Source organism: Rhinoderma darwinii, chromosome 9 (assembly GCF_050947455.1).
Source record: "Rhinoderma darwinii isolate aRhiDar2 chromosome 9, aRhiDar2.hap1, whole genome shotgun sequence".
Taxonomy (NCBI): domain Eukaryota; kingdom Metazoa; phylum Chordata; class Amphibia; order Anura; family Rhinodermatidae; genus Rhinoderma; species Rhinoderma darwinii.
Window position 1 is genome coordinate 37,885,320 of NC_134695.1, and position 19,693 is coordinate 37,905,012.

Below are 19,693 nucleotides of genomic sequence, written 5' to 3' on the forward strand. Positions count from 1 at the left end.
AACATCAGTGCCACTTGTGTGGCAAGGTCCATGTATACATGACTTAACCAGCTAGAGTCTCACCTAAGGAAGGGTACAGCTAGAGATGATATTATTGCCTCCATCCCTCTTTTTTCTAAGCAACTGGCTTCCTGTCTGATTCTTCCCCTGAATCTATTAAAATAGCTTCAAGAGCAGTTGTTTTATCCAACACAACTAGAATTGTCTTCCGGCTAAAAATGTGGAATGGAGATCCCCTCTCAAAAAAATAAACTCTGCGTAATGCCTTTTCAGGGTGAATACCTATTTGGACTAGAGCTGGATACTATGATAGAGAAAGCGGCTGATAAGAAAATCCTTCCAGAGTCTAAAAATAATCTAAAAAGACAGCCCTTTTGGAACTTGCAACAAAATTATAGAGGGAAATGGAAATCGGAAAGATGGAGCTACCCAAAAGGGGGTAAGGCCCTGAATATTCTGTTCAATCAGAACTAAAAACAGAATCGACAATGATGCCATAAGAGTGGGGGGCAGGATCTCAAGGTTCATAGACCAATGGCGAAAAATAACAAACAACCAGTGGATCCTATCCTCAATTTCACAAGGGTTCAAAATTGATTTTTCCACCTACCCCCCCCCCTTCAATGATCGTCATTACTCGGGTTCCATCAGTCACTCATCAATTAGCACTAAAGGAAATGCTACTCCAAGAAGTAATCTCTCCTGGTCCACTAAAAGAGAAGGGGTAAGGCCTCTATTCTTGTGTGTTCTTAGTCCAAAAACCAGGTGGAGCATTCAGAATTATAATAAATCTCAAACCTCTGAACAAATACGCAGCATATCACAAGTTCAAAATGGAGCCGCTAAAATCCACCATACCCTTAATCAGGAAGGACAATATGATGGCAAGGTTAGACCTGCAAGACGCATACTATCATATCCCAATGCATTCAACTTAACAAAAGTTACTAAGGTTTGCAATTTTACAAGATCAAGAGATCTTTTATTACCAGTTCAGGGCACTTCCTTTTGGCTAATCCCAAACTTGGACGACCTACTCCTGGTAGCACCAATATCTCTTTCTCTTTTTCTCTTTCTCTTGTCCTTCCTACCTCAACATATTTAAAAAAATCCGGTCCCCATGAGAGTAGCAATGTCAATTCTGGGGTCTCTGACATCCTGCATTCAATCAGTGGCTTGGTCTCAAAGCCATTCCAGAGATCTCCAGGCGGCAATACTTCTTCAGTGGGAAAAGTCTGTCCTATCCCTGGACATGACATGTAAAAAGATCCCTATTTTGGTGGCTGAGACTTCAGAATCTGGAGAAGGGAGTCACATGGCACCCCTTTCCAGTTATTCCAATTACAACAGATATTCTCTTTCTCCTTTCTCCCCTATTCCTCTGCTTCCCAGGACACTCCAAAAGATCAGAGAGGAAAGGGCAAAGAGAAATCTAATTGCTCCGTATTGGCCAAAAACCGCTTGGTTCAGCCTGCTTAACAACTTAAAAATGACAGAGCCTTGGATTCTTCGAATATCTCAAAACCTCCTCTTCCAAGGGCCAATTTTCCATCCAGACTCACAGAAATTCAATCTAGCAGCTTGGTTTCTAAAGCCTCAGTCCTGAGAGCCAAAGGCTTATCCGAAGCCGTTATCCTTACTTTACAGAAAAGTAGAAAAGAGATAACAAATTCCATCTATAATAAGGTGTGGTGTGGGGATAAGCCAGACATAGGCTTCGTTCACATCTGCATCAGGGCTTCGTTCCGTCAGAGCTTTCTGTCGGAACAGAGCCCTGACTGAGACAAACTGAAACCAGAGGTTTCCATTTCCATCACCATTGATTTCGATGGTGACGGATCGAGTGCCAATGGTTTTAGTTTGTCTCCGTTGTGCAAGGGTTCCGTCGTTTTGACGGGATGAATAACTACCCGGCAATGGAGAAGTCAAATGTTGGGAAAGGGTTACAAAAACTCACTTCATTTATACCAACTTAGGCCCCATGCACACGACCGTAAAATCGCCCGTATTTACGGGCCCATTTGTTTCTATGGGCGATATATTTACAGGAAGGTGTCCGTGCTGTAGAAACTTGCTGAAAAAAAATAGGACATGTCCTATTTTTTTATTTTACGGACTGTGCTCCCATACTTTATAATGGGTAAATACGGACGGCTGTCAGCGCCCGTGCCTATAATCACGTGCACGGAGCCCTACTTATCTTTAAATTTGTTGTTTTTAGAATTAAGCTGGCTATACAGTAGTGATTTTTAAATGGAAAAACGATCGTCAACTCCTAGTCGATCGGCGTCGATTGGCAAAAATGGATGATAACAGGTGGGTCGATTTCGTACAAAAAACAATGAAAATCAGTATCTGCATAAAACATTTTTTTTTTAATGTTAGTCTGGCCGTGCTCAGCGATTCAACGTGTGGTGACTTTAGCTGTTTTGTGAAGAGACATTTGTCTGGGCACGCGTGTTTCATGTACATGCACTTAACATATCATTGGTCTTGCAAAACAAAGATTTCTGTTCAGTCTCCACAACTGTTCACGACCAATGACCAAAAAACTCCAACACATCAAATCGAGTCCCAGAAAGATTTCAGGGGTTGGTTGCTGTCTAACACAAAAAAAAAGTCTGACCGTTGAATGACAATTTTCTAAATGTGTCGTTCTGGACGATTAAAATCACTAGTGTATGGCTGCCTTTTGCAAAATTCAGTTTTGTTGCAGCTTATATGTATTTTTTTTTTCTTCACAAGAATATTCTGTTAGACTCCATGGAGGTCTCGCTGAAAGAGCTTCCTTTGAGGCATATTAACTCCGAGAATAAGAAGTAGTCTTTTTGTATAATTCAACAATGGTTGAAGGGAGTTGGGGGAATAATTAGAAAATGATATGTCTCGGTGGAAACCTACCTGTCTATAACTACAGTCCTGGAGCCACAGAAACCTGAACCTTTCCCCTACGCCCTTGTTGGGATAAATCATCACTTACTGAGGTTGGGTTATAGGCAGCATTGTTCTACAGGCAATTGTTCACACAGTTATTTAGGTTTCAAAAGTGAATTCATTACTCAAGTAAGTAGTGATCCGGATAGTTATTTTTACAAAGCCACATGAAGGAGTGTTGTGTCATTCCTGTTTTTGCAAAATGTACAGATGTAAAAATTATTGTCCCACATTTATTAATAATGGCGTATGTTATGCCAGTGAAAGTGGAGAGAGTAGTTGGTGAGATTTGCGCACCCCTCTTAATAAATTCTGCACATTTTGAAATCTGACAGGCAAAACATTTCTCTATGCCTGCTTTATGCAGCCGTAGATCTACGTTTTTTTTTTTTAATCAGTTCAATTTTATTCAACAAACTTCACATTTTTACAGGTCATTGTACTTTCTCATACAGTGTATAAGCAGATTTCCACAGACCCAATTATTTATATCCAACCAAACATTCCCTTCCCCCCAACTCCCCCTTGTATCCCCCCAGCCGGTCTTCTCAATACCACTTTTCCAATCCTATCGCCTTCTCTTCCCCTTTTCCATTCCCCATCTTACGCTTGCTCTCCGTATGTACCCCACCGTCCGTAACCCTATACCTGCACGTGTGACCGTAGTGTCATCAGCTCTACAGAAGCATACCCAGATTGATCAATCCACCTAGCCCATTGTTTCTCAAACTTGACCTTGGACCCCCTCTTGGAGTATATCCTATATTCCATCAGAACCTGTGAGTTAAGTGCCCCTATGATTTCTTGTTTTGAGGGTGGCTCCGCATCCAGCCAGTGCTTTGCTATTCCTTTCCTAACTTGATATAGTATTTTAGCGATTGCCAACCCTGTCATCCTATCCCCTTCCAAATCTCCAACATACCCTAGCAGCATTACCACAGGATCCCATGGAATCTGTACCTCAAACACTCTCCCCACTAGCTCCAATATTTCCGTCCACAGAATCCCCAACCTCCCGCATGTCCAGAACATATGGAGGATGTCTGCTTTTTCCTCCGGGCACCTAGGGCACTTGGCATCTGCTCTTAATCCCATTTGTTTCAGCACCCACGGGGTCCTATACACCCTATGTATCAGAAACAACTGCGATCTTCGTTGTGCTACATTAATGGACAAAGTACATGTTGCTGCCAATACCGCCTCCCAGTGGTCTGTCGTAATAGGACCCACATCCCTCTCCCATATAGCTTTCACTGGTGCCATAGGATCCCCCAGATGTTCCACCAATAACCTGCGATAAACCAATGAAATTAATCCTTTTGACGTTACTGCTTTTGCAATATGTTCCAACACCCCCGCGGCATGTATTGTCATGTCTACACTGGCCACCTGTGTCTGCACAGCGTGCCGAATCTGCAGGTACTGATAGAACATGCGGGAATCCAGCTGAAACTCCTCCCTTATTTGCTGAAAGGATTTGAGTATGCCTCCCTCGTACAACTGACTCAATCGTATTATGCCTTGCTGCTCCCACCCCTGCATCCCTTCCAATTTACCCAATTCCCCCAGACAAGCATTCCTCCAGAGCGGTGTATATTTAGTGCACTCTCCTATCCCCAGCAATTGCTTGCACTGCCACCACACCTTGTGTATGAGAAGCAGAGTGGGTCCGGTACTCGCCATCCGTTTATAGCTATGCGCTTCCAGTCCTACCAACGGGTTCTCCCCCCCCCCCCCCAGATATGATAGGATGCGCGCACTGGACCCCCATGTCTCTTCCTGCTCCCACCCCCAGAAATGCTGACATTGGGCAGCTAAATAATACACCCAAGCATTGGGCACAGCCAGGCCCCCCTCCTCTTTAGGCAGTTGTAATTTCTCCAGTTTAATCCTAGGTACCCCCTTCTTCCATACTAGGTCCCTAAAAAGGTTGTGCAACCTCCTGAACCAATATTTGGGGATCCATACCGGGGAGTTATGTAGGACATACAGCACCTGGGGCATAAGGATCATTTTAATCAGATTCGTCCTACCCAGAGCCGATAGCGGTAACTTATTCCACGCCTCTACTTTGGCTTTTATCGTTGTTAACAGTGGCATTACATTAAGGGACATATAATCCTGTGCCTTCGCCGTCACCCTAACCCCCAAATACTTAAACTCCGTGACCACCGGTATCTCCACCTCCTCCTCCCCAGTCTGGATAACCCCCGGGTCCATGAGCATTAGAGCCGATTTTGACCAATTAATGAGCAATCCCGAATATTTCCCGAACCGCTTAATTAGGGCCATCACTAACGGTAGTGTGCGCTCGGTATCCGCCATGAATAGCAGCATATCGTCTGCGTATAATGCAATTCGTTCCTCCACCCCCCCCATATCTCAACCCCTGAATATGTTCGTGTTGTCTCACTGCGCACGCCAAGGGTTCCACCGCCAACGCGAACAACAATGGAGATAATGGACATCCCTGACGCGTTCCCCGCTCCAGCGCGAACCGATCCGATAGCACCCCATTCACCCTTATCTTTGCTGTCGGGGCTACGTATAACAACTTTACCCATTTTATGTAATTAGGGCCAAATCCCATTTTCTCCAGTACTGACCACAAATATTTCCATTCCACGCAATCGAATGCTTTAGCCGCGTCTAGTGACAGAATGGCTCTCCCCCCATAATTGTCCGGTCGAACTTGTAAATTCAAGAACAGCCGTCTCAAATTCACCGCCGTCGATTTGGATGGCATAAAGCCGGCCTGATCTCCATGTACCACCCCAGCCACTACCTTAGCTAGTCGAAGCGCCAATACTTTTGCTATGATTTTAATATCCGCCGTCAGTAGAGAAACTGGTCTATAGGAGCCCGGGAGCTGGGGATCTTTCCCCTCTTTAGGCAGAACTACAATAGTTGCTTCGTACATTGTTTCCGGAAGCCGCCCCCTATCAAAACTATCCAAAAGAGTGGCCAATAACTGCGGTGCGAGCTCCTCCCCATATTCTTTAAAAACTTCCACCGGAAGACCATCCGGCCCCGGCGCCTTCTCACTGGCTAGTATCCCTATGGCTGCCTGGAGCTCCTCCAGAGATATGGGTTCCTCCAATGTCCCTCTCTCCTCCCCTCCCAACCTGGGAAGGTCTATTTCCCCTATATACTCTTCCAGCTGTTGAGGTGTGTGCTCCGCCCTAGAGGCATACAAATCTGAGTAAAACTGCCTAAAAACTTTCAAAATCTGTCCTGTATCCGTCTCCGACTTCCCCCCCTCCCCCTTAATAGTGTGTATGTAATTATTCTCCCTCTGAGCCTGCGCCATCCTTGCCAGCAGCCGTCCAGTGGTTTCCCCCTCCTCATAATATTGGCGTTTTAAAAACATCCTTTTGTTATCCGCCCTCTCCAACTGATGCTGTTTTAACAACCGCTGCGCCTCCACCCAATGCTTCAGTGTGTCTGGTGTGTTATTTGCTATATGTAGCCTTTCTGTCTCTGTTACCCTTTCCAACAGCGCTTCCCCTAATTGTCTAGACCGTGTTTTTACTGCCGAAATGTGCTGGATGAACACCCCTCTCAGCCACGCCTTCATCGCGTCCCACAGTATCTCTTGCGGTACCGTTCCCGAGTTGAACTGAAAGTATTCCTTTATGAGGTCTAAAATTTGTTTATGATCTATCAACTTCAGCCAAAAGGCATTGAGTTTCCAGCCCCCTTGCCCCCGCCCTGTCCTCCCCTCCGTCTCTACCTTCATTAACAAAGGAGAATGATCCGATAACGCTCTTTGCAAATATTCTATCTGGGCTACAAAGGGTACCGCTGCCGGTGAGCACAAGATTAGGTCTATCCTGGATAAAGACTGATACGTGGAAGACGCACAAGAATACTGAAAGCTATTTGGATGTTTATCCCTCCATATGTCCCGCCAACCCATTTCAGCAACAAGATGGCCAAACGCTGTTAAACCTCCCCCTGTCATGCCGAATTTATCCATATTAGTATTCAATACCGCGTTAAAATCCCCCATCACTAGCAACGGCACCTCCGGGTATCTAGCCAGTTCCTCCACCACTTTCTTGATACATCCGCTAGAAAATGGAGGGGGGACATACAACACCACCAACACACAATTCCAATGATACATCGTACAGTGTACCCCCACATACCGCCCCTCCCCATCCTGGAAGGAGTCGTGACATATAAATGGCACCGCCCTATGTATGAGAAGACTCACCCCCCTTGAATATGTAGTATGGTAAGAATGAAAGCTATGGCCTACCCAGGCCCTATGCATCATGGAGACTGAATCCCTAGTCATATGTGTCTCCTGTAGTCCTATCACCCTCGACTCCTGCTTCCTAATAAAATCAAATACCGCCTGTCGTTTTCTGGCTTCCCGCAGGCCCCGTACATTCCAGGACAAACAATTAAGTGATCCCATCATCCCTCAACATATCCCAACACATCCTATCCTGTTCTCGTAATTTAACATATCCGACCGGCTGGGTCCTCTTTCCCTCCCTCCCCTCCCCCCCCCTGTAACCTCCCCCATAAACCTACCCCTTTCCAAGGGTTGGGGCGACAGAACGTATCTGCCATTACCCATAACAAGCGTCGGCAGGTCAACTCCGCCCACCGTACATTCAACAATACCATAACTCGTTATTCACGTTTCCCGCGTAACTGACCATCCCTCCCGCTGCCTTTTTCTTGCAAATAACCAACCATCCCTTCAACATATCGGTACCCCTCAATGTCCATAAACACATTCCTCCTCTTCCGGTCTTCCGCGTTCACCGCAACCATGCCCTCCAACTCCAAGTCCAAACATGACCAGGAACCCTCAATGCCATATCTTGCAATTTTTTACGACACCTGGTTCAGTCCCGCATCCCCAGCCTCCTTTTATCAGCCGGTCTGTTCCGGATCAGCGCCGTCCCTCTGCCTCCGCCGGTCTCAGCTGACTTTCATGGCTATCCAACCATCTAACCGCTTCTCTCGGTGTCTCGAAAAAGGAAGTTGTGCCCAACGCCACCACTCTCAGGCGGGCAGGATACATCATTGAATATTGCACTTGTAACGCCCTTAGGCGTCTCTTTATATCCATAAACTGTGATCTTTTCCGTTGTACTTCCATAGAGAAATCCGGGAAAAAGGATACTTTCACCCCATTAAAGGAGATGTCTTGACGTTCTCTAGCTTTCCTCAGGATCTTGTCTCTATCCTTGTAATGTAAAATCTTTATCAGCACCGGTCTCGGCGGCCTTCCCGGAGGGCCGGGTCTGGTCGGCACCCTGTGCGCTCTCTCCACCGCAAATAAAGGGGTCAATTTCTCTCTGCCAAATGTGTCTATCAGCCACTTTTCAAAGAAATCATCCGGATTCACTCCCTCCACTCTTTCTGGAACCCCCACCAGGCGAACGTTATTCCGTCTCAGCCGATTTTCCATGTCGTCTGTCTTAGCCAGCAATGTCGCCACTGCCTGCGAGTGTGCTTGTACATCCTGCTTTATGTGAGGAATCGCATCCTCCATGTCTGAGACTCTCCCCTCCACGGCAGTGGTGCGTTCCGCTACTTTTTGCAGATCATTCCTGAGCAGCAAAATGTCCTCCTTCAATCCACCCATCTGGCTTGCTAATGTATTAAGGACCATAGAATTTTGCTTCACCGCTGCCAAAATGTCCTTTAAGGAGGGTTCCTCCTTCCTTGCTCCACTTTTCCCTCCAGCACCTGGCTGATCCTGCATGGCGCCACTCATCTCCTCCTCCTCCTCCTCCTCCTCACTTCTCATGTCCCCCGCCAAAGGAGAGTACCTGGATCCATAAGATGAGCCTCCAGCTGCCTGATCTCCAGCCGACTTTCGCTGCTGTGCAGCCGCCCCCCCTGCTCTCGGCGTGCGGGCGAACCTCTCCAGCTTCTCCACTACTTCCTGCCGGAGGCCTCTATTGCGGCCCTCCTTCTCCTCGGCGCCATCTTGAGCGCGGGACCCGGGACTCGCTGGCGGTGACTTCTGCTTCTTTGAGCGCGTCATTATGGACGGGCACTCGTGTTCCTCCACCTCTAGACTCTGGTAGGACCCTGGGGAAGCTGTTTTCCCCGAATTTTACGGGATATATGGACCTTATAGGATGAATACAGCAGGAGCTCCGGTCACACACGTCCTCTCACATTCACCACTAGGCCACGCCCCCCGTAGATCTACGTTTAGCGTGTACGCGTGTTTCCTGACATATACGCTAACGTATACCTGTGACGAATGCCATACAGTGACCTCTGTCTCCCATATGCTCCCATGTAATAGAGAAGTATACCTTGCAGTATGTTTTTTGCAGGAGTCAGCAGAATGGAATAGCGTAATGTACTACCCTATTCCATCCTTTAAAAAAGGCCTTAATTTTTTTTTTAAATTGCACCTTTTTATTAATTTTTATTTCACATTAATTACTTAATTTAGTGCCCCTAGGGGACGTCACCATGTGATCTTTTGATTGTTTGTTTATATAATGCTTTGGTATACTATCAGTGTAAAACTGAGACAATCTATTCAGCAATGCCTCAGGCATGACCTAATAGGCATTAAGCCTGGGCAGTTCATTTAAAAAAAAGATTACCACAGGTAAAAAGGTCTATCCACTAAATCATTATCTCCGCACATGGGAAACCAACGCTACGTAGAACACCGATAGAGCTTCCCTAGATGCTATACAATAAACACCAATAATCCAATATAGGAAATGGCTAAATATTTTATTAATTTAACAAGTAGTTGCAAAAAACATTTTTAAAAACACATTGTACAAAAAATTGCACACAAGGCAGGACAGTGTGTTTACATAGGAAAGGACATAACTGTTGGTGATATCAAACATATCCAGGTCAACAAGTAAATCATGTTGCCAGTCACATGTAACCTCCTATAACAAGACAGATCAAAGAAGTTAAACCGAGGCAACTAACTATCTAGTTATTTTCCTATGCAGGAAAAACCTCACCCACCATATGCCATAATGACTGCTAGTACCCAAACGCGCGTATCGCACCTGGCTTCGTCAGGGGGAGCTGAATCCATGTCTGGTAGAAGTTTAAATAGTTGTAGACTAGCTGAGCTAGGGCAGGCCTGGGGGGCCTTTGTTAGGCCCCCGGCTACCATGGCAACCTGTAGGAGGCCTACAATCGCATTTGGGTGATAGAAGCAGCTCTCTACTCTCTGTAAACCACTTAGATGCCGTGGTTGCTACTGTTCGAGCAGGAGCCCAGCTGTCTTGAGACTGGCAGGACTTTGACTAGGCCGTCGTGATTAGACTAGGCTTGCCTTACTGTTAAATCCCTCCACTCAATCCTTATTGGTTTGGATTGGTATATTTATCCTACCATTCAATACACACAATTAAAATGTTAGTTAATTTTAGCAAACTAAGTTAATCGCATTACTAAACATGTTACATAATTTATATCGATTACATTAGATATTTTCAATAGAAACCAAACCAATAAAATTTGGAGCCAGTAGAAAATTTCTAGACCTATATGTTTTCTGGCTCCTGGGTCTTGTCCATCCTTGGTTATCACCTTTAACCCGTTAGTGACCGCCAATACGCCTTTTCACGGCGGCCACTACTGGGCTTTATTCTGATGCATACGCCTTTTCACGGCGCTGCCTCAAAATAAATAAACAGCAGGGAGCTGTTAAATATCCCTGCTCTCAGCTCAGAGGTAGCTGAGGGCTGGGGGCATCCCTGCTCGAATGGGTGAGATTGATGTTAGTATCGATCTCACACGTTTAACCCCTTAGATGCGCCGCTCAATAGCGAGCGCCGCATCTGAGTTGTTTTGGAGAGAGAGAGGGAGCTCACCCTCTCTCGCACCTACATCCGGCGATAAGATTGCCGAGTGTCTGTGTCTCCGATGGCAGGCAGGGGCCTAATAAAGGCCCCCAGTTCTACCTGTAGTGTATGCCTGCTAGGTTATGCCAGAGGCATGGCCTAGCACAGGGGTCTCAAACTCGGCCGGGTAAGTGGGCCACATATAGAAAAAATGTGAAGTTGACGGGTCGCATTACTTTCAAATTTGATACATTACAAAATTATTGCTAATTAATTAGTTATTTGAACTACTATAACACTATATTACTATAATACTACATTACTATAATAATAGCGCTAGGTTTAAACTTACAGTAAATTTGCGAGATTTCTCCACGTACTTATTTGAACAATCCACTTTTACAGCATAAGTGTCGCTAAATGCAGTCCGGCAGCTCAGTTTTCAGCGTTTGGCAGACACACAAATGTCAAAATTAGGCAACCCCTTTTTAGATCATGCCACAGAGCCCTCTATAGATACTGCCACAGTGCCCTCTGTAGATCCTGCCACTGACTTACCCGGAGCGTCTGGAAGACGCCTGCATACCATCCCTTCTCCAAAACCATATGCAGCGATTGTGAGAAAGGCCTTGGTTGGGCCGAAACGTTTTGTTATCGCTTGCTTTGAAAAATTATTCTATGATACAATTTTGGAATGAAAAAGAAAGTATTTCTTCTTGAAAATCAAATAATTCAAGTATTCCTGGAGTGGTTTGGCTTTATGTTTATTTTGTAAATATAGCTCAGTTTTCAGCGTTTGGCAGACACACAAATGTCAAAATTAGGCAGCCCCTTTTTAGATTGTGCCACAGAGCCCTCTGTAGATACTGCCACAGTGCCCTCTGTGGATCCTACCACAGTGCCCTCTGTAGATGCGGCCACAGTGCCCTCTGTAGATGCGGCCACAGTGCCCTCTGTAGATGCGGCCACAGTGCCCTCTGTAGATGCGGCCACAGTGCCCTCTGTAGATGCGGCCACAGTGCCCTCTGTAGATGCGGCCACAGTGCCCTCTGTAGATGCGGCCACAGTGCCCTCTGTAGATGCGGCCACAGTGCCCTCTGTAGATGCGGCCACAGTGCCCTCTGTAGATCCTGCCACAGTGCCCTCTGTAGATCCTGCCACAGTGCCTTCTGTAGATGCCGCCACAGTGTCCTCTGTAGATGCCGCTACAGTGCCCTCTGTAGATGCCGCCACAGTGCCCTCTGTAGATGCCGCCACAGTGCCCTCTGTAGATGCCGCCACAGTGCCCTCTGTAGATGCCGCCACAGTGCCCTCTGTAGATAATGCCACACACTCCCCTTGTAGCTAGTGCCACAGACACTCCCAGTAGCTAGTGCCACAGACACTCCCAGTAGATAGCTCCATTGGGGCTCCCTCTAGGAGTGGAATCCCCAGCCTGAGTGTTGTCGACGCTTTGGCCAGGGATTCCTCTGCTGGAGGAGCCCCTGATGTCACTGTTCATACACAATGACGTCATGGGATCCTCCTGGACCGGAATGTGATGTCAGGGGCAACCCCAGAGCCGGTGTACCTGAACCGAGCACTAGTATAGGCTCTGCTCCGGAACGCTGGGAAAGCAACTGACATCAGTGTCCATATATAAACTGTGATGTCAGGTGCTTGCCCAGAGCTGGAGTCCCGGAGCAGAGCTGCTTCTAGCACCCTGCCTGGGATTCCAGCTCTTCTCCTGACATCACTGTTCATATATGGACAGAGATGTCAGGGGCAACCCCAGAGCTGGAGTCCTGGGCAGAGCGCTACTAGTGCTCCTACTGGGACTCCAGCTGTGCTCTTGACATCACTGTCCAGTTCTGGGGAAGCCCTAGACATCGCTGTCCATATGTCCATTCATGGACAGCGATGTCGGGGTAATCCACAGAATCCCTTAGCAGAGCCGACACTGCAGCAACCATGAGGAAGAGCTTCCCAGGAGGATGGGAGCAGTAGTGAAGTGCACGGTGTATGGCCTGAGGTATCTATAGGAATCTCTACCTCTCCTCCCTCGCTCCTTCTCGGGCTGGCACAGTGACAGGGGGGCTGCACTATGGATGATGGTGGTGATAGTCTTTTCCCCCGTAGCAACTCCCGTGATGGTGGTAGTAGTATGTGTGCGCCTGGCAAGGTGGTATGTGGGGTGCCCTTGATGTTATGCAGTGCAGGGACCAGACGACACAGGGGATTTGAATAACTCACGTTTACTGAAGAACTTTATACAGTCTTCCAAAATGGAGGCACGTTATCTTCTGTCCACTTCAGCAGTTGAGGGGAAGAAGGGACCAGTGGGTGACCAATGAGGGTTTCAATTGTCCAGCTATATCTAGAAATCATTCACTTTTCCAGCAGCGTGTGTAATAAATGAACTCACTTTTCTCAGTGATGAGGGTTGTAGTTGAGTGACTTGATAGACACTTCTTATATTAATTGTGGCGTGCGGCAGAACCGGTAACAGCGCCAGCAGGAGTTCTGAGGCCCAATATTATATAGACTTCTCCTCAGAAACAGACAGACAGCTTTTCAGCTAAATAATACTTGCTGTGGTGATGATAGAGATGATATGCTGGTTACAATCTCCTTACTGTTCCTCCTCTTGCATTGGGCTGCAGGTGCTGAGACCTGTTGCCAGTTGAAAGGATTGTATTAATCTGCTGTGTCAGAGCAGCTAGCAGACATGTCTGTCTCCTCACAGACACGACCCGACTCCTCTGTGTAGACTGTGAGACAGAGTCAGAGTGAGGCTCTAGGGCTGTAGCCAGGCTCCACCCCCTTTTCAAACAATGCTAGATGTACAATGCACCCTCTAGTGGCTCCCCACTGATACCTTCATCCTTCTCTTCAGCTGGTGAACAGCACACTGTGTGAAAAATAATAAAGACATGTAAAACACATACAATGCATGACATACAAATAACAGGGAACCAGAAGGGTATCTTCTGGGATGCTGCATACTCCCGGACTTAAGACAAGACGTCCTCGTCGTTTTCTTGGATATGAACAGCCTAAAAGATGTAAAAAGGGTTAACATGAAATGCAAACATCTTAATAACATTGTATTCCTGTATTCTTGACTCTCGAAGGGGGAATAGGGGCGAAGATTTCTTCTGTAACAGTTGGAAGATGAGGGGCAGAAGTCTCAAGTCAAGATGAGCGGCAGTGTCCAACAGTTTATGGCACTTAGGATATGAGGGGCTCTGGTACGTCAGAGTCTATGGGGATATTCCCTCTTGAACGTAACAAGGGTTGGTAGGCTTCGGCCTAACTTGGATAGGAATAAATGAAGAAATGAAGAAGGGGCTCTAGAACATAAGAGTCTTTCTTGTTCCCTACTTGCAATTATATTCAATCCCTATAGCGAACTGGTTTCACTCCTTTAGTGGTTCTCTCTGATCTCCTGACAGGTTCAGGTACAACAACAGCAGGTACATGATGTGATCTGTCCTCTGTGTGAGTTGTAGACACTGTAGGTGTAGGATCAGGTGCAAGGAATGACAAAATTGGGGTAAACCACCAACTCAGTGGGTTCTTTATGTCCAAGTGTTGCTCTTGAGTTGAGGACTCAGTAGTTGTTGCTTCAATAGCTTCAGTTACTTCTGGTAGATCAATTGCAACTGGTTCTTCAATTGATATTTCCTGTTAAATGGTAGGCAACTGTTGATCTTGTATGCACAGTTTAAGTCTGTTACGGTGGACAATTTGCGGTTGTTTACCATCTCTTTGGATCTCATAGATATCTGTTCCTTGGTATGGGACAGCCTTGATGGTATAAGGGATTCTTTCCCACTTAGTGTCCAATTTGCTGGTTCTTTGAAAGTTTTTCAACCAGACAAGGTCTCCAACTTGAAAGGGTTTAGCATTAGCATGTTGGTCATAATCATGTTGTTGCTTCTTTCTCGCTTCTTCCATCCTAGCTTCAACAATTTCATTTGCATCAGCCATGCGTCTTTGGTGTTCACTCACCCACTCTGTGGTTGGTAGAGGGTTCAAGTCATCTGGAACGGACACATTCAATGAAATGTCTGAAGGCAGCTTTCCTTGTCTTCCGAACAATAGGAAGTATGGGGTGTAACCTGTGGAGGCTTGCATAGTGTTGTTGTAGATGTACACCAACTCAGGCAAATGATTTGGCCAGACAGCTCTCTGATGAGGCGGTAAAGTTCTGAGCATCTCAATCAGAATCTGGTTCATCTTCTCACACAACCCATTTCCTTGGGGATTGTAAGCGGTTGTTCTTAGTTTCTTACAGTTGTACAGCTGACAAAGTTCCTGAAATAGTTGGGATTCAAATGCAGAACCTCTATCTGTCAAGATCTTTTCAGGACAGCCATAGGGTAGAAGGAAAGTTTTTAGGAAGACTGCAGCGGTGGTCTTTGCTGTCAAGTCCTTTACTGGTACTGCGACTGTGAATTTGGTGTAATGGTCGATGATGGTCATGGCATAGGTGTATCCTGTTCTACTTGGCTCCATTTTCACATGGTCGATGGCCACGATCTCCAGCGGTCGATGACTCACGATAGGATGCAGAGGGGCCTTTTGGTTTGGCTTCTCTCCTCTTGCTAAGGCACAAGCAGTACATTCTTGACACCATTTCTCGACATCACCTCTAATTCCGATCCAATAGAATCTTCTGCGAATTGTAGCTTCTGTCTTTTGAACTCCAAAGTGTCCAGACTTGTTGTGGTATGCCTCAAGGACAACTTTGGCATCTCTCCTTGGGATGACAATTTGGTGCAGCCGATTACTGGTGATGGGATCCAGCACTCTCCTCAGCAGCAGACCATTCTCTTCAAAGAGACGTTTCCTTTGTCTCCAAAGGCGAAGTAGTTCTGGGTCTGTGTTGCCTCGGCGGATTCTAATGGGTATTTTTTTGGTATCCAGGTAGTCTAGGATATCTCCAATCACTCTGCTCTCAGCTTGCAACAGGGCCCATTGTTCTTGTTCTGGTGACTGCTTCTTGGCCTGTTGGGAAGAACAATGTACCTGGGTTTTGTTGTTGATAGCATCAGGATCTGCAAAGCGGTTGTAGAATGCAGGCATCTCTACTTCCTCTTTGTAGTTGTCATCATCTGGATTCTCCGGGTCTTCTCCTGTAGGCAGGCGGGACAAGGCATCCGCATTGATGTTGGACTTGCCTGTTCTGTATTTGACCACGAAGTTGTAATTTGCTAATCGTGAAGCCCATCTCTGTTCTAAGGCTCCCAGCCTTGCAGTGTTCAGGTGTGCTAGCGGGTTGTTATCTGTGAAGACAGTGAAGGAAGAAGCGGCAAGGTAGTCCTTAAACTTCTCTGTGACGGCCCAGACCAATGCAAGGAACTCCAGCTTGAAGGAACTATAGTTCTGATCGTTTCTTTCAGCTCCTTTGAGTGCTCTACTTGCATAGGCGATCACTCTTTCTTTGTCTCCTTGTTGTTGGGCCAGCACTGCACCAAGTCCTTGGTTGCTTGCATCTGTGTAAAGATGGAAGGGCAGGCTGTAATCTGGGTAGCCCAGAATGGGTGGTTCAGTCAATAATCTTTTTAGTAACTGGAAGGCAATTTCTTGTTCTTCTTTCCAGTTAATGGGAATTCTCCTCTTCAAGTGTTCTTTAGGGTGCCCCCTCAAGAGTTCTTGTAGCGGTTCAGCGATGCGGGCAAAATGAGGAATGAATCTCCGGTAGTACCCGGCAAATCCGAGAAAGCTTCTTACTTCCTTCACAGTGGTAGGTGTAGGCCAACTGTGGACAGCAGCTATCTTCTCAGGATCTGGCTTTATGCCTTCTGCGCTCACTATATGTCCCAAGTACTGGACTTGAGGTTGGAGGAGGTGACACTTGGAGGGTTTGATTTTTAAGCCATTTTTGGTTAGGACCTGGAACACTTCAGCTAGATGCTTGAGATGATCTTCATAGGACTTGGAGTAGACTATGACGTCATCCAGGTATAGGAGCACAGTCTCAAAGTTCCTGTGTCCTAGGCATCTTTCCATCAGCCTTTGGAATGTTCCAGGAGCATTGCACAGTCCGAAGGGCATGCAATTGAACTCGAATAAGCCCATTGAGGTGGTGAAGGCTGTCTTCTCCCTATCAGCTGGAGACATTGGTACTTGCCAGTAACCACTTGTGAGATCCAGTGTAGAGAAGTAGGCAGCTGATCCCAGGGCTGTCAGAGATTCTTCAATCCTTGGAAGAGGATAGGCATCCTTGTGGGTAATGTTATTAATTTTTCTGTAATCCACACAGAAGCGAAGGTTGCCATCTTTCTTCCTGACAAGAACTAGTGGTGCAGCCCAGGGGCTGTGACTTTCTTGGATGACTTTGGCCTCTTTCATGTCGTGGATCATTTGTTTCACGTCTTGGTATAGGGCAGGTGGTATAGGCCTGTGTCTTTCCTTAATGGGAGGATGAGTACCAGTGGGAATAGTGTGCTCAATGTCTTTTGCTCTCCCATTGTCCAGAGGATGCTTACTGAAGGCTTCATGGCTATCCTGAGCCACTTCAAGTACTCCTTGGATCTGGTAGGCAGGTGTTGTTGCAGTTCCCACATGGATTTCTCCCCACCAGGGTGTTACTGGTGCTTCTTCTGACGTCTTTAGTTGCTGTGCAGCCTGTTTAGCGGTGACAGTTGGAATGTCCACCAGGTCTTGCACACTGAGTTGGGACAGCTGTGCTACAGGGTAGTACTTCCTCAGGGTTACTGAATGGTCTCCTAAGTTGAGAAGACGGATGGGTACTTTCCCTTCGACCACAGTCACTAAACTTCGGGCAGCCATAACCATTGGATGTTCATCTAGTGGTATTGGTTCCACTAGGGCTTGGTAGTCAAGTCCTTGTAGGCCTGAACGGGCCCGACACCATAGCAGTGTTTCTGTGCCAGGTTTTAGGGTTACTGGATGGTGGTCCTTGATGCGAGCTCTGCAGATCTCTCCTCTGGCGTTGGTGAATCGCTGTTGGGCAGCCAGTACACGGATGGTCTTGTGTATTACCTTCTGGGCAGCCTGGGAAGCCGTGGGGACGGATTGTCGTAGGGCCTCTAGCATTTCTCCATAGCAGTGCTTTAGGATGTTCATTCCCAGAATTACTGTGGGTTGTCCTTGATCTTTAACTTTGATCACGAGGACTCCTTGCTGAGGTAAGTGCACTCCTCCCACTTGGACAGTAGGCTCCCAGTACCCGTGCAGAGGTAGGGACTGGCCGTTGGTAGCGATGACGTCTAACCAGGCTTCTGGAGGTTGCATCAGGATCTCGCTACTCCAGTGTTGTTCAAAGGCGGCCTGCTGGATGGTTGTCACTTGGGATCCCGTATCCAGGAGGGCAGCAAATGGTACTCCATTGATGCGGATGGTAACTTCTGGACGAGGTCCGACAAACCGTGGCAGCCATTTTGGATCTTTGGGACCTATTATTTCTCCTCCCGAGGAATGGTCCTCTGCCTCGGGAGACGTCCGTTTAACGCCCAGCATTGACGTTCTTGGTGACCTATCTTATGGCAGTGTCTGCAGGCAGGTCTCCCATGTTCATCAAAGCGATCTGTCGACGTTTTGTTGGGACTATTGCGGTAGCCCTTGCTAGGACTATTTGGATAACTGTCTCTAGATGTTGGCAGCTCACATTTTACTGGAGAGCTGGCTTCTAGATTCTCCAGTCGTTGGCAGACTTGCTCCAGGCTTTTGGCAATGAGTTTCAGTTGATCTTGGTACTGATCTCCTCCAGCTGTGATTTGAGCCTGTGTAGCCTGGTAGGTGATGGGCTTGCAAGGTGTTGGATGTGGTGCTACTGGGGCAGGTTCCTCTTCTGCCTCTTTAAGAGGGGTGGTAGCCCTGACTGTTCTTCTTCTGGGCCTTCTTTCTAGTACCTCTATGGCCAGTTCTTTAAACTCATGGAAGGTGCTGTCAGGGTTCTGGACGGACATCATTTGTAGTTGATGACTCATGGAATCTGAGGCGACTCCTTCAATGAACTGCTCCCTCAGGATTCTGTCTGCTTTTTCAGCCTCATGGGGGTCGGCTTGTATCATGGCCCTCATGGTCTCCTGTAAGGAAAGAGCAAAATTTCGGAGTGTCTCACCTGGTTGCTGAACTCTGTCCATGAACCTCATCCTGAGCTCAGAGATGGATTTGGGCTCAAAGGTGGTACGTAGCTGGACCAGGATCTCATCCACAGCCTTCTTTTGGATACGTGGCCAGGACTCCACTTCTTTTAGGGCCACATCTTGTAGTTGTCCCATTAAGATCTCTACCTTCTGTTCTTCTGGAATGGGGTAGAGGCGGAACATGGCAAGCATTTTTTTTCTAAAGTCTTTTAAGGTGTGTGGTTCACCTTTGTAGTGGGGCAGCCATGGGGCCCCTGCATAGTAGGGCATTGACAGCGGCATGATGCAGGGTGCTGCAGCAGGTGTTGTTCTTTCTGTCATGGCCGGTGTAGTGACCGTGCTGAGACCGGGCTCTTCCGTGTCACTTGAGTCCGACATTGTTACTGTCCCTTTAAATTTTTCCAATGTCTATTATTGGCGCTCCCGGACTTTTAACTGAGACGGGGGTCTTGTTAAAGGTGCTCTCGGACTTTTTATTGGGTCCGGAGTGATGTCCAGGATGCTCCCGGGCTTTTTATTGGGCACCGGTGGTGGTACAGCAGGGGTTAACTTGATGGCCAATTGAATCGGGACTCACCGATGGTATGCTGTTGCTTCCCTCTGGGCTGTACTTTGTTACCGGGCTGTTCCGTTGCTCTCCTGTGATGTTTTTGGGAGAGTTGCTGGTTGCAGGGGATCCGCGGTGGAGGTGCCGTGCAGAGGCTTCACTCATCCAAGATGGCGGCGCCTAGCAGTTTTCGGCCGTTCCCTCTTGCCTGTGCTGGATATTGTGAGTTCCTATAATCATCCAGATGGTGGCGCTAGACTGGCGCCGCAGGTTAACCTGTCTGGAGCGGGTAAATGGAACTGTGA